Raw genomic sequence first — 15,526 nt, forward strand, 5'->3', positions numbered from 1 at the left:
TTATCGACGAGCCGTTGGTAAGTGGCTCCAGCGTTCTTGAGGCCAAAAGGCATTTTTTGGTAGCAGAAAATGCCCTTGTCGGTGTGGAAAGCCGTCTTTTCTTCGTCTTCTTTTTTCATGAGGATCTGATGATAGCCTTTGTATGCATCGAGAAAGCATTTGAACGGGTATCCCGTGAGTGAATCAACCTTGAGATCAATTTCTGGGAGTGGGTAACAATCTTTAGGACAAGCCTTGTTAAGATCTTTGAAATCTATACACATTCTCCAAGAGTTATCAGGTTTTCGAACCATAACAGGATTAGCAATCCATGACTGGTACTTAACTTCTCGAAGAATGCCAGCTGATACAAGTTTTTCAACCTCTTGGCAAGCTGCTAGGCTTCTTTCGGGTGCCAGGCTTCTTTTCTTCTGCACCACTGGCTTGATATTTGGTGGTATTCTTAACTCATGTTCAGCAATGTTTCGAGGGATTCCGGTCATATCCTCGGGGGACCAAGCGAATACATCGCTGTGATGTTTTAGCAGCTTCTCAAGGTATGAAAGAGTCTCTTGAGAAAGGTTGGGGTTGACCCTTATTCGTTGTTCAGGGTACTTGGGGTTGATGACTAACCCTTGTTTGTCTTTCTCGTCATTGGAGCTTTCTCCTTCAATTAGATAAGCTTCTTGTGAGGGTTGAAGGGTTGCAATCCCTCTCTCAGTGGGGAACTTGACAGTGCCATGGCCAACAGATACAGCCATGTAAAATGCACACTGTCCGGGCCTCCCTATGATCACATCATAGTTGGAAGGGATATTGATAACCACAAAGGTTAGTGATCGAGTCCTTTCCTTTAAACCTTCCCTGAAACATACGTTAAGAGTTATTTGCCCCAAAGGTTTCAAGGTTATATCAGCGATACCTTTTATGGAAGTCCCGGAGGGTTGAAGCCTTGAACGCTCCTCATTGCTTAATCGGTTAAAGAACTTTTCGAACATGATTTCAGTGGCTGCTCCCGTGTCTATGTATGCTTTGCATGTTTGTAATGTCCCCACGAGGGCTTCGATCACAAGAGGGCCAGGTAGTGGGTCCTTCTTTGTTGGGGGGAAGCAGACACACTGAAGCTCCCAAGCTTCCAGGCGTTGTTTCTTGTAAGGGGCCTTGTCATCAGAGTACACCATCTTTACTTCCTTTCCTTTGCTTTCAGCCATCTTGTCTCGGACTCCTTTTACCAAGTGTGCAAGTTCTCCCGACTTGACAGCCTCTTCAATTCTCTTTTTCAGTTGGAAGCAATCATTGGTGTGATGTCCCTTTTCTTCATGGAATTCACAGAACTGAGTGGAGTTCTCGTTTTTCCGACTTTTGGGAAGAGGCCTGGGAGGTCTGAAGTTTTGCTTGACCTCTTCCGTTGCCAGGATCTCCTGAGGGGTTTTGGTGAGAGGAGTGAAACTCATGTTTTTATCTCTGCTTGAAGGGTTACGCCCTTCAACCCTTCGAGGGTCTGAACCCTTTGGGCGTCTGTCGTAAGAGTTGAAGTTGCCTCTTTTTCTAGCTGGACTGCTACTTCGCCAACCAGAACCCCTTTTCCTTTGTTCCTTGATATCAACAGCTTCTTCTCCTCGGATGTGAGCCTCGGCTCTTTCAAGGGCTTCCTCCAAGGTTTTGGGTAGAGATTTGTTGAAATCTCGTGTGAGATACTTAGAGGTTATGGCGTTCATAAAACCGGCAACCCTCATTTTCTCATCAGCCCCCACGTAGGTTAGCCCTTCTTTTTTGTACCGTTCAATGAATGCTCGTAGGCTTTCGTCATCTCGTTGTTTTATTTGGAAGATTACAGTCGCGTCTTTGACGTATCTCCTTTGTTGGGAGAAGTTTGCCAGGAAGCCTCTGCTGAGATCATCAAAGCTTCGAATGCTTTGAGCAGGAAGGTCGTTGAACCAAATTCTAGCGGACCCAATGAGGGTTTGCATGAACATTAGGCAACATTCAGCATTCGACCATTTTTCTATTCGAGCAGCACCAGTAAAGATTTGAAGATGATCTTCTGGATCTTCAGTCCCATCATACGTTTTGATGTGGGCAGGCATTTTGATTTTTGACTGGAAGTCATAATCAGCTATCTGTCTTGAAAAGCATGAAAGGTTGCTTGGCTTGTAAGGTTTAGCCAAGTCCTCTTCAGGTCTCGTGCCTCCGTTGTTATTATTGCCTTGGTTTCCCTGGGTGGCCAGCACTTGATTGATGAAGTGCTGCCAAGGGAAGTGGGCTATCATCTGAGACATCACATTGGGCACGAAATTGAAACCTTGAAGGCTTCCAGGACCAACCGAGCAACTTACCTCAAGAGGGGTGCTGGCAACAGCACTTCGTGCTAAAGGGAGCACGGACAGGGCTTGCTCCCATGTGGTACTCAGAGAAGTAGGACAACTAGTCACTGGGGATTGTAGGAGTTGGTCGAGGGTTAACTCGTGTCCCAGAGGAGTACCACTAGCGGTTGGTTGGGAAGAAAGAACGGGATGAACAGTGGGGTTTGTCATAGTAGATAAATAAGGATGAAAGTTTGAAGGGTTGCTGGGACCAGCTTCCCCTCTTGTAACGAAGGGTGGTAGAGGTGGTCCAGGAGACAACGTCGGCTCAGGTTCGTCATAGTCTAGACGAATCCTTATACCTTTTTCCCTTTCTCTGTTCACATGTTGGTTAAGGAGTGATCTTAGCTCAAGGAAGTTATTGGCGACCCCCTCGGGGGTGAGTTCAACGCGTGTAGGAGTGTCGGACACACCGACGTTGGGAGACGGAGCTCCGGATCTGGACGGGGTCGGTGTGTTAAAGGTAAGGAACTCGGGTGTACTCCCCGGAGTTGAAAAAGGCGTTGTTATTGCTGTGTGAGCTTGACCACTTCCCGGGGTAGAGGTGTTAGGAACCTGGTTCACCTCCCCCGGAGATCCACTTTCTGACATGGTGATTTTGAATGAAAGGAGCTACACGTACCAGGTCTCTTTTGAGGAGAAATAGCGGCGTAGCCCCACGGTGGGCGCCAACTTGTTGATGCAACAAACACGGGACCAAGGATGGTAGCTTAGCTGGTCAGGCAAAAGGGCTGAAGGGTTCAGTTTTGCCTAACGCAGGTCGCGGGGTCCCTCCACGTTTGCAAAACGTGGAAGGAGGTTCACTAGTATGATTGAGATATTTGCTTTGAAGTTCTTTCTTCGAGACTAGCTCGAATTCAGAAAAGAAAGCAAATGAGATGAATTTGATGAGGAGTTATTTGGAGGTGACAAAGAACTCTTGAATGACAAGAGATTAAGGAATCTCTGCTTTTTGGAATGTCCAGGAAGTGTCTTCGAGCTGTCTTCTTATAGTGGAAGACACCTCTCGAAATGGTATGGACCATACTAGCGGAACCTGTTTGCTTATGGAGGGTTTCCCCTTTTGGGGTTCAAGGCTTTGGACCCCTGGTTAATAGGGTGTGCCTGTACAGACCTGCTCTGACTTTGTGAGTTGGTGAGCGTGAGTTGGTGAGATGAGTTGGTGGACATGACTAGTTACTGTTCCTCGATTCACTCATTATACAGCTTTTCATCCAATGAACCTTTCAACCTTTTAAGCCCTTTGCATATTAATAATTTTATTTGTCTTTGGGCTACCCCCGTCGTCAATATAAAAACGTAAATGAAAGTATACGGGGTTACGTTTTACCTTATGTTGGAGATGAGATGTAATCGAGATAACAAAAAGGCCGCCGTAACAATATCGGTTTCGTGGTGACGTCGTGTTTCCAAGATGTTTGGAAGCTGGCTACAGGGTGGGAGCGGTGATAGTGAACATATGTATAGGTTTGATCGCTTCTTAGTTGATGTTAGTCTAAATAGATATGGGACATACATGTGTATATATATGAGGTAAGTAAGGTCGTAAAGCTTTCTGGCTAAGTTACCTTTGTCCTTTGCCATGAAGTTAAACATAGGGAAGGACAGCTGGTAGGTTAAAAGCATAGACACTTCTCCAAAGATCCACCTCCTCCATATTGAGTTTTACTCTATCTTATTTGTAAGAGTTATAAACCAATTTTACTATTTCATTTTTTCTTTTTACAAAACTATGTTATTACTTTTATTCTTATTTAATCAAACTTAAGCGTTGTATTATTGTAATTAGTCCTTATTCAATTTTTGTTAATGTTATCGTTAACATAACTTTAGGTTATTCTTTTATTATTAACTTAGTTATTCCTTTTTTAGTAAATTAAATTTTTAGTCATGCTTCTAAAGTTAAAAGTTTCTAATTTGATAACTAATTTATTATATTGTCATTATTTAATCAGATTTATAATGATAAGTTTATATTATATTTAATAAATATTATTTTAAGAAATCAATTATTACAATTATACTATATTATTAACCAACTGGGGTAGCCCAGTTAGCCACCGACACCCACCTCTTCCCAGAGGTACCGGGTTCGAGTCTTGGCAGTGGCATATGTCGCCCAGGGTAAGAACTCGGCAAGAGGAATTCACCGCGAAGCTAGTTTGGTCGGGTAGCGGCTCCCGGGGTGGGATCACTCCGGGTGTTGGGAGGACCGTGCTCTATCCCCCCCCCCCATATTATATTTAATAAAATAAAATAGGAAATCGCTTATTACAGTATTTCACCAACCTGTCTGCAAGTTGAATGCTCATCCTTGTAGGATGTGGCATACCTAACTCAAGTTTGTTGAACACAGAGGCCGACATTAGATTAATGCAAGCCCCCAAGTCGGTTAGTGCATTGCTTATTGGTGATCTACCAATGGAGCAAGGAATGGTGAAGCTTCCGGGATCAATGTTCTTTTGGGGGAGCTTGTTGAGGAGTGTCGCCGAGCATTCTTCACTTATGGTGACTTGCTGAATGGATTCAATCTTCCTTTTGTGAGTGAGGAAGTCTCTTATGAACTTGGAGTATTTTGGCATTTGAGTGAGGACTTCAACAAAAGGGAGATTGATGTGAAGTTGTTTAAGCAGACTCACGAACTTAGTGAATTGCTCGTCGGTCTTTTGCCGAAGTAAACGGACGGGGTAAGGGACCGGAGGTGGTTTGGTTGTATCGGTATTTTGGGGTTGAGTATTTTATTGGTTATTGGTAATGGGTGTTTTAATGGGGATTGGATCGGGTTGTTGTGGGGTTGGTTCAATTTCAGGTCCTACCTTCCGATTTCTTAGGGTGATTATGTTTGCTTGGGCTTTTAGGTTTGTTTCGGTGTTACTAGATAAGGTTCCTTATGGTCTCTCGGCGAAATTTTTGGCAAGTTGGCTTACTTGTTTTTCTATATTTTGAACACTAGCCCGTTGATTTCTAATTTCCGCTTCAGTTTGTATGAACCTTTCCGAGTACCTTTTATCGGATTCGGAGAAAAGGCGAGTGATGAGATCTTCAAACCTTTCTCTTCCTCTTTGTTGTTGTGGTTGGAAACCTTGTTGCTCATTTCAGGGTTGTTGTTGAAAGTTAGATCGTTGATTTTGATTTTGTTGGTTATTACTCCTGGTTCCCTCCAACTAAAGATGGGATGATTACGCCACTCAGGAGTGAAAGAGTTACTTGGAGCTCCCGATGGTCGTGGCCGGTTATTTAGGTTATTTACCACTTCCATTTGATTTTATAAATCTTTCATACAACTCCAGTTTTCACGGGGGCTGTCGCATCCTTCGCAAGCCATAACCGAAGCCATTTTGTTTAATTCAAGTTTCTTTATTTTAGCAGTTAAAGCTTTGATTTGGGCTTGCAAAGAAGTTGTCACACCCCCAAAATCCACACGCGGAGTATCACCGCTTGGGAGCGTGACTGACCAGGATCAAGCCACCAATCATATAGAACAACATAAATAGTAAAAGTAAATGTAATTAAACCAATCCATATGAAAGGTGTTCATAACATAAGTGTAATATCATTGTTTAGCGGAAGCAAATGAGTAAAAGCCCAATCATAAATAAAGTGTGTAATGTCATAATGTTTAAATCTAGCATTCACGATTCTTATCCACAACGACCGCGCCTCCTAGTGCAAGCTCCATGTATACCTAACGACCTGCAAGGCATGTAACAGAGAGTCAACAACTAGTTGAGCGAGTTCACAGTAAGTAAGTTTGTAACAGTAAGTTCCTTTCGTAACGTGTGGCTCTACTGGGCCGATAGTATGTTCTATTGGTGGGGGTTTCCCATAGTTGTATATACACTAGACTATTTGTAATCATAAGTGTTCTCCTTAACCCGAGAACAGTAGTACGTACAAAGTTTACGTAGGTTTTATGTAAGTGTCCTTCACAACCGAGGACAGGGGTACGCGGGGGTTTACGTAGGTTTTACGTAAGTGCCTGACACAACCGAGGCAGTAGTGAGTATGAGTTCACGTAGGTTTTACGTGAGTGTCCTTCGCAACCTGAGGACAGTGATGAGTACAAGTATACGTAGGTTTTACGTATGTGTCATGCGCATCCGAGGACGATGGTAGATAGTCTAGTAACAGTGTAAGTACAGGTATCTATTCAACCTCATTAATTCAATCCCATTCCCAAACCCCGGAAATCCCATGCCTTGGTAAGAGTGTGAACTCACCTTGGTTTGCTCGGTATGTTATTGCTTCTAGTGTTAATTAATAGTTAGGTCCGTTACACACGGCCTAAGGTACATTGCACATAACTCGATGTAAGTGTTTATATTCAATTAGGGTTTACAAGTCTTTGATGTTCAAACAACTGTGATTTGTGTGATAGTGATGTACAGAATGATAACACACAATAATATACAGTTACATTCAGCAATATACAGTAACATGCAAAGTGTTCCTCATACAGGGTTTTGACTTAGCACCATAAGCATCATAAGTAAACTCAGATAATTCATCAACAAACGTCGGATCATTCATCAACACTTAAAAGTCATACTATTCATTATATCACAAGGTCGGGCCTTATGTTATGTCACAAAAGTCAGACTAAGTTACATCATAAGGAAATTCGGACTAGGCATATATATATATATATATATATATATATATATATATATATATATATAAAAGTCGGACTTAGTGTGCTCCACAAGAAGTTTGGACCCTTTGCCTTTAAAAATTCGGACAACATCCCCCATCATTTAAAAAGTCGGACTAACATCCCCCATCATTTAAAAGTCGGACTAGATCATAAGCTTTAAAAGAATTCGGACAACATCATTCCCCCTAAAACCCTTAAAAGTTCGGACCCCATGTGTTGTTCAAAAACGCGGACCATCAACCCCTATATAAAATTAGGACACCTTATTTTCATATATAAAGTTCGGACCATGTGAGTTGTTATCTAAAATTCGGACAAGGGTATACAAACCACCCAAAGTCACAAAATTCGGACTCAAGGGTTGTGATAAAACTCGGACTTCATGTCTCCTTAATAAAAGTTCGGACACACCATACATATTATTCAAAAGTTGGACACATATATAAATAAGCAAAAGTCGGATACATATGCTTTCCTTAACAAGAATTCGGACTATTACAATGTAATGAAATTCGGATCATATATACACATAAAGTTCGGACATTACAACACAATCAAAAGTCGGACCTTGATATCTTTACAAGAGTTCGGACTACATGTAAAATCAAACATTGGGCAAACCATCAATTATATGAACATTCAACTACAATGCAACAGTTACGTTTTTGTTTTTACGATCAGGAAACCCTAATTCATACATTTGCATTGCAGAAATCAAATCAACAATGAACATCTTCATCATATCAGACATATTAGTGTCATGCTAGGGATTACACAACTAATCATATTCATTTCACAACAATCAGAATCAATCAATAATCACAGAACTATCATATGAAGAACTAGGGTTTTAGCATGAATCAATCAATCGACGATTAACAACAAACAATCATTAAACAATTACCTTGGATTGATTCGAGATAAAGAGAGGAATCAAGAGTGATGATTGAGAGCTTGCCAATGATGAAGAAGATGATTGTAGAGAGGATTGGAGAATGTGAAAGTACGTATGTTGATTCTTGTGTGATGATTAGTGAAGGAGATTAGGGTTAAGAGTGATTAAAATTTCACTAACTACTCTACTCACCCCCTAAGTATCATCTTTTACATAAGGCACACCCATCACAATGTAATTTACAGTTTCACCACCAAGTTCATGCATTTGTCAAATCTTTCATAAGTAACACATAACCATGCACAATTACAATACACTTTATCGAACCAAAACATATACAGTTACAAAGCAAACCAATTGTGCAAGTAAACAACTAAACAAACAGTGAACGTGCAATAAATGCGAAAGTGGAATCTTGGAAACTCGAGTTGTCACAGAAGTGGTTTCATCCACTTTGTGGGCGCCCAGGGTTGTGGATTTTGAGCCCCTAGGAGTGTGCCATTGAAAACTGTTTTGAGCAAGTTCTTCAATTTGATTATATATTTTCTCGGGACGCCGATTCTCAAGTAGTCCCCCGGAGCCAGAATCAAGGAGTTGCCTTGTGTGTGGTAAGAGTCCATTGTAGAAAGTGGACACTTGTTGCCAACGTTCAAGACCTTGTTGTGGGCATTTCCTTAATAGTTCCTTGAATCTTTCCCATGTCTCGTACAATGATTCCCCGTCTTCTTGAGAGTAGGTGTTAATCTCAGTCATGAGTTTGGGGGTTTTAGCGGGAGGGAAATATTTGTAAAGAAATTTTTGGGCAAGTTCATCCCAAGTGTGTACGGACCGACTTGGGAGGGTGTTTAGCCAACCTTTTGCTCGGTCTTTGAGGGAAAAAGGGAACATACGAAGCCGAATAGCATCGTTGGAGGCTCCATTGATCCGAAAGGTGTCACATGTTTCCAAAAAGTTGGTAATATGTAAATGGGGATCTTCATCGGATAGGCCATGAAAAGTGACGGAATTTTGGAGCATCTGGATTAAGTGTGGTCGAAGCTCAAAGTTATTAGCGTCGACATTAGGAGGGTTAATAGCGGCTCCAAGATTACCGACCGTAAGCCGTAGGTAATCCATGAGAGTGTGTTGATCCGCCATAGGGGGGTTTGGGTCGAGGCTGTTTTTCGGTTTTTGGCTTGAAGTCTTTTTCTCGAAAAGTGCCCGGGTTCGTCAAGCGGTACTTTTATGTCTTTGTCGGAGGTGAAGGTTATGCACCAAACTGTATCTCCTACGAATTATACAAAATTGTGTGATTTTATGCGAACAAAAACAAAAAGAATGCTTGGTCAGAAAAATAGCACGGCCCGGTGCTGGTGTTAGCACGACCCGTGGTGTTCAGAAAAAGTTTCTGTTTTCAAGTTCCCAGATACTGGAAGGTTGACACGGCCCCGTGTCTCTGTTCCTGTAACACTGCGCAAGGGATAACAAGAATTTGTGCGTTAATCATAATAAATATGTTTAGAATACTTATGTATTATTGAAAAAGTATTTTTATAAGTTACAGTAACTTTCGGGTCATTAAAATGGCGAGAATCAGCAAGCAGATCAACGCGCAGCCCATGTGTGCGCGACATTTAATACTATATTAGCAAAATACTAATATTTTGAGCATAAAAATATTTTTTTAATTTATAAACTAATATATATTGAAATTTACGCGAGAAAACAAGGATTCTGACGCAAAAACAAGCTGAAACGGAGTTGTGTGCAGACAATGGTGGGCCGAAGAATAATGGGCTTGGCTGATGGGCTTCAAACCCACTCCACCAAACCCTGGGTATATAAACCCTTATATACCTCTACCTCCTTCATTCTTCACAAACACTTTCTTTCTCTACCTCCCTTCTCTCTAACCTCTCTCTACATTCTCTCTCTTGAACACAAGATCCGTCGACCATAATCCAGCCACCACACGGCGGAGCTGTGGCGGCGGACCACGGCGGCACGTACCGGCACCGGTTTTCAGGCCAAAGGTACACTTTTTCTACTAATTTCGATGTTCCGAACACCATGGTTAAGTCCATTTTCTCTAATTCAGAGCGATTTGATCCGTAGAGCAACTCTGAAGAGTTCCAGCCAAATTCTGTCAAGTTTGTTTTTAAGTTTTCTCTTCATTCATGTTAGATCTTGCTTTGAAGGATGTTGGTATTGCTGATCCAAACTATGTCAAGATTTTGCTTTTAGGAGCCTCCAACTTATTAATAGTTAACTTCAACATAAGATGTACATCATACCACATTTTATGGTACATCGTATCAAAGCGATCCGAAATGAGCCTACCCCCACTCGTACCGAATTTTAGAGACCTAGCGAATTGCGATCCCGTTTCACGTTCCCGTACCGGAGCATACCACGAACCATGTGACTATGGCTCACACAGGTCTTCATTAAAAACCTTCACAAACAAATTACTAGCCTCAAGAAGACTGTCTTCCTTTATAAGACCATCCGTCAATGTCCCAATAGTAACCACATCGGGCTTAAATCCTAACCTAAATCTTAAACCAACAAGGCTAAATCCATAATTGACTCTTCTCAACTCAGACAAGCTTTTTGTAACCATGTTTTAGGTGTACATGTCTATGGGAAGGTTAATCATGTTCATTCTTCTAAACACATGAATCAAAACCCTATGCTCCTTTTTTCAAAATTGAACTCAAAAGCTTGTTGAATGACTGAAGAGGAAGGAGAGGATCCCTTACCATTTCATCAAAAAGTTCATCAACATATTTGATCATCTTTCTATTTATATTGCTATCAAACTTGCTAGTAGTAAAGTTTAGAAAAGAGAGAAGATGATTTTGACCTTTAATGCTATGGTTATAACCTTTCGTCAGCATCTTCATCCTCATTTCCCAATATGATTTCACCATCTTCAAGAATAACATGAAGTTAAGAGCACGATTATCTAAATTTATGATTTTTAATTAACCCTCATTTCCCTGCTCGTTGGTTTTGGCGCTCCTTTGGTGTATTTAAGAGTGTTTCCCCCTTTTTGTGTATTTAAACAATTTGTAAACTAATGCTTTTTAATGCTTGTCTTTAAACAATCTGTACACCCAAAATACGTTTCTTTTAACTATTTTCTATTTTGTGTATTTTAACAATTTGTATACTAAAATAAGTTTCTTTTAAATACTATAAATGCGTACATTAATAAAGTGAAGATCTATAAAAGAACATTAAAGTGTAATGCAATTATTGAACTGAGTTGGGGTTGGCTCGAAGTTGTTCGGTTGACAAATCGGGTCGGCTTATTTACAATCGAGCTTCTAACTCCATAACAAACATTTATTTCGTTAAGGCGTGTTTGTTTGCAACCCTAGTAAGCTCTATATATATTAGGAAGAGTAGGTCATGAATATAATGTAAAATATAAAGGTAATTAAATGATACATATAATATGATTATTTACAAAAATTGCAATTATAAATATAAAGGTAATAACAATTATAACTAATAAATAACTAGTCGAGCTCAAGCTAACCTTGAGCTTTGGAAATGGAAATGAGCCGAGCTTGGGCTTTCTTAAAGTTAAGGAGCTGGGCTCAAGCCTACCTAGGCAAGCTCGGACTCGACTTAGTTTGTTTACACCCAACATTCTTATTTTTGCTGAACACTTCTGCTTTAAAATCTCATTTTCTTTTTCAAAAACATTGCATTTTTGTGTCAGCTCATCTTCTTTTTATTTCAAAACTGTTTCTTTTTCAAGAACTTCTTTGCATTTTCGTATTAGAAACAGTTCCTTTTTCTTAATGAGTTTGATTAAAATACTCTTCAAATTCAACTGCTTCTTTGCATTTTTGTTCAAGAAATACATCTTTTTGAGCAACTTCGAAAAAGAAAACGGTGAATTCACAAAGATCTTAACAAGAAAACGGTTATATAACTGATTTACGTTAAAAGTTGTAATACAGAAGCTGTGTGGCAAGAGAAATGAAAGTTTACGATGAAATCTTCAACGAATCAGTGAATTCACAAAGATCTGAATGATAAAAACAGTTATATCACCGATTAACTTTTAAAAGCTGTGATATAAAAGCGGTGTTGCCGGAGACATGAAAGTTTCCCAACGAGATTCTATAGAATCTGTGAATTAACGAAAACTGAAGAGTAAGAATGGTTATATTACTGATTGATCGTCGGAAGTTCGCCAGATGATTATGAGGAAGTTAGGGTTTGTTTTGGACTTGTCTGGTGTTATAAAGAAGGAGATAAAGGTTAAAGACACATCACCGCCACGTAATCAGCCCCAACTCAACAAACTTGTGCCAGGTCGGACAAAAAACAAACCCAGTTAGTGGAGATTTAAATGGGTGGTGTCAGCACAAACAAAAAGTCAAGTTGGGGGTGCCGGGTGTCAAAGTGTTAGTTGCGGATGACAACGACCAAAAGCCGATAGTTAGGGGTGATAAAATCCAATAACCCTTTCGTTTTTAGTAGGATTGGTTTTGCAATTCAAAATGGGGTTGCGTCACAAGTTGTTGTCTGTTTACTAGTTATTTGTTTGTAATTTATTACTATGGCATTTTGATGAAGAAGTGACATATTGATTTTAGATACCAAAAAAAATTATGGAAATGAATGTAAACTTGACCATAGTCTTCATCATATCAACTCTTGTTAAGTTGGTATATCAATAAAAATAGAGAATATGTCACAGAATAGTAATGATGTTTTAGAAGTGTTTCAATTAGGTCACTAATAAAATTTATTGTTCCAATTAGATCATTCTATTTTATTTTGGTGTTCTAATGCTAGATATTTTATCTGAAATAGCAAGTCATAGTCCTACATGACATTTATTTATGGTTAGTTGTTTATCTTCTTTTATGACTATAATTTAAATGCTTTTGGTGTAGAAGTAATTAGTACTTTCTTTCATTAAAAATTTAGTGTCATCTAACTATTTTTCTAACCCATTTGACATTTATGTGCCATGTCAACAATTTTTTTTAAATAAAAAACCTAAATAAATGCCATGTAGGATGGATGACCTTCTATTTAGACAAAATATCTAGGATTGAAACATCAAATGAAACTTGAATGACCTAATTGGAACAAAAAAAAATTATGAGTGACCTAATTAGAACACTTTTGAAACTTGGTTACTATTATACAAAGTTAACCCAAAAAATAAAATTAAAAACTATATAGCAAACAACAAAAGTATAGTTTCACGTATATCAATCTAGCGACAGGTTTAAATAATCTTCTATCTACTATAATAAAATAAACCAATTTTTGGACACGTGTCATTCATTGAAGGTACCCTCAAAACTATACTTATTTTATGTTAACTAAATAAATAATAAATTAATTAAATTTTATCATACTTTAATAAAATATTATCCTCAAATCTAAATTGTTAATTTAATATATTTTTAAAACAAATGCCTCTCTTTCATACTTATCTTATATTAAATATATAAATAATAAATTAATATTAAATGTTATCCTAGTTTATTAAAAATATAACTTTTTTATTATTTGGTATACAAAATTATATTTATTAACTCCTGTAAAACGCGGAGTTTTTAAAAATATAATTTTTTTTATTATTTACCATAGAAAGTTACATTTATATAACCCGTGTAATACACAAAGTTTTTAATAATATAAATTTTTTTTATCATTTGCTATGTAAAATTAGATTTTTTCAACACGTGTAATACACGAGATTTTTAATGATATAATTTTTTATTAATTGGTAGATTTTTCAACCCGACTATACACGAGTTTTTAAAAGATACGACGCTTTTATTATTTCATATACAAAATTACATTTATTTTATCTGTGTAATACACATAGTTTTTAAAGATATAACTCTTTTTTAGATCTATTCAACACGTGTAATATACGAGGTTTTTAAGGATGTAATTTTTTATTATTTGGTAAGATTTATTCAACCTGATTATACACGAGTTTTTTAAGGATACGACGTTTTTAGTATTTAGTATATAAAATTACATTTATTTAATCTCTGTAATACACATGGTTTTTAAAGATATAACTTTTTTTTATTTGATGTAAAAAATTATATTTATTCAACTCGTGTAATACACGGGGTTCTAATATAGTTTTATTTATAAACCGTATAAAATGTTAACCAAATAGAATTCGTTCTTTCAATTTTTTTTTCTACGCTTTTTACGCACCCCCTTTTGATACGTATAAAATAAAACGTTTTTTTATCCTACAATTTTCATTAACCTTCAAATATCTCAAAAACATTTTATTTATAGACTCATTATGAAAGCTAAAAATTTTAGTGAGTATTTTTAGGTGAGTTTTAGCGATCAGTGACACAGGATCCGAGATAGTGTAATTAACTTGCCTCTCTATTCGGATCAATATCCCCATGGTTAGGCTATTAGTCAATAAAATCGACAACGAATTTTGCGATGTAGGGTCGGGTCTAAACTAGGGTTCCCATACTCGAACTATATACTTGCGGGCACTACTCGTTGAGATTGTGTCGGTGTACCCGCTTAACCCACCTACTTACTTGAACTCAGAGGGCTTGCGGGTTATACGTCTCTTCCCCTCAATGGTGATATTCTTAAAAATACTAGAACATTGAATCACTTATAAATCTCTACAAAATAAGCTTGATCAAATGTTTCGAGAATACAACAAATTACATTGCCGAATGCATATCAAACTAAGATTAAAATAAAGTTAATCGGAATACAAAATGTATACAACGCCAAGGTTCAACAAATTTTATGATAAGTCTAATACTAATTTACCAAATTAGTCGAAATTTTCTAATTTATACAAATAATATGAATTGACCTAAAACATAAACAAGTAACCTAACAAGCTGCTGAAATCATAGTTGATAGCGAATAGCGACAAGGCACCTATAGGCTACGTAGCGAATAGCGACGGCTATTTTATAAATAGCGATTACAGTAAAAAAAGAATTTTGAAAATTTTTATATGCATATTACATCAAAATACCCTTCTATATATGCTATTTACATGTATATTTAACAAAAACCTATAAATCCAGCTATTTTATAGCTATATCTAATTGTTATTTACATAAAAAAAACAATCGCTTTCATCGCTATGACCCATATAGCGACACTACGTCGCATGGCTACAGTGTCGGCTATTAGCTTAGGGCCACCAACTTTTAGGGCTTCTCATCTTGGACCTTTTTTTTTTCATCTATATTTGTTATATTTGGGCTTGTGCTATTTGTTTTGGGTTAACTAAATGAAAGGGGAAGCAAACAAAAGAAGGTGGTAGTTATGTTTGCTTGTAGGCCCAAAAGTCAAAGTTAGGTCATACGTTTGAGTTTCAAGAAAATTAAAAAAGCGACTCTCTTTGAAAAATGAAACGACATCTACAATTTAACGGAGAAGTCATTTGTTTTATTCCCAAATTTGTTAATTACCCTTTTGGTAATTTTGATCATTCATCACTCCTATGCAATAGTTTTGAACTGGTTTTGTAATGACTTTTGTGTAATAGTTTAAAACTCTTCATCAATATTCCGCCAACGTGTGTAATAGCATCGAATCTACAGGCCTGATGCAGAAGGTAATCACTTCAATTATTTTGCTAGGCTACTTAGTTGATTA

General features: G+C 37.9%; 1 protein-coding gene and 1 non-coding gene across 4 annotated transcripts in view; one reads left to right on the top strand and one right to left on the bottom strand.

Moving 5' to 3' along the window:
* LOC110912331 (wall-associated receptor kinase-like 2) overlaps window positions 1-15,526 on the bottom strand; it is an 82,216-nt gene that overhangs the window by 48,949 nt on the left and 17,741 nt on the right. The window lies entirely within an intron of this gene.
* Window positions 8,544-8,650, top strand: LOC118487012. The gene has a single exon (XR_004880179.1). It is a non-coding gene; the product is annotated as a small nucleolar RNA R71 (small nucleolar RNA).

Source organism: Helianthus annuus, chromosome 14, assembly GCF_002127325.2.
Source record: "Helianthus annuus cultivar XRQ/B chromosome 14, HanXRQr2.0-SUNRISE, whole genome shotgun sequence".
In the NCBI taxonomy this organism is placed as follows: Eukaryota; Viridiplantae; Streptophyta; class Magnoliopsida; order Asterales; family Asteraceae; genus Helianthus; species Helianthus annuus.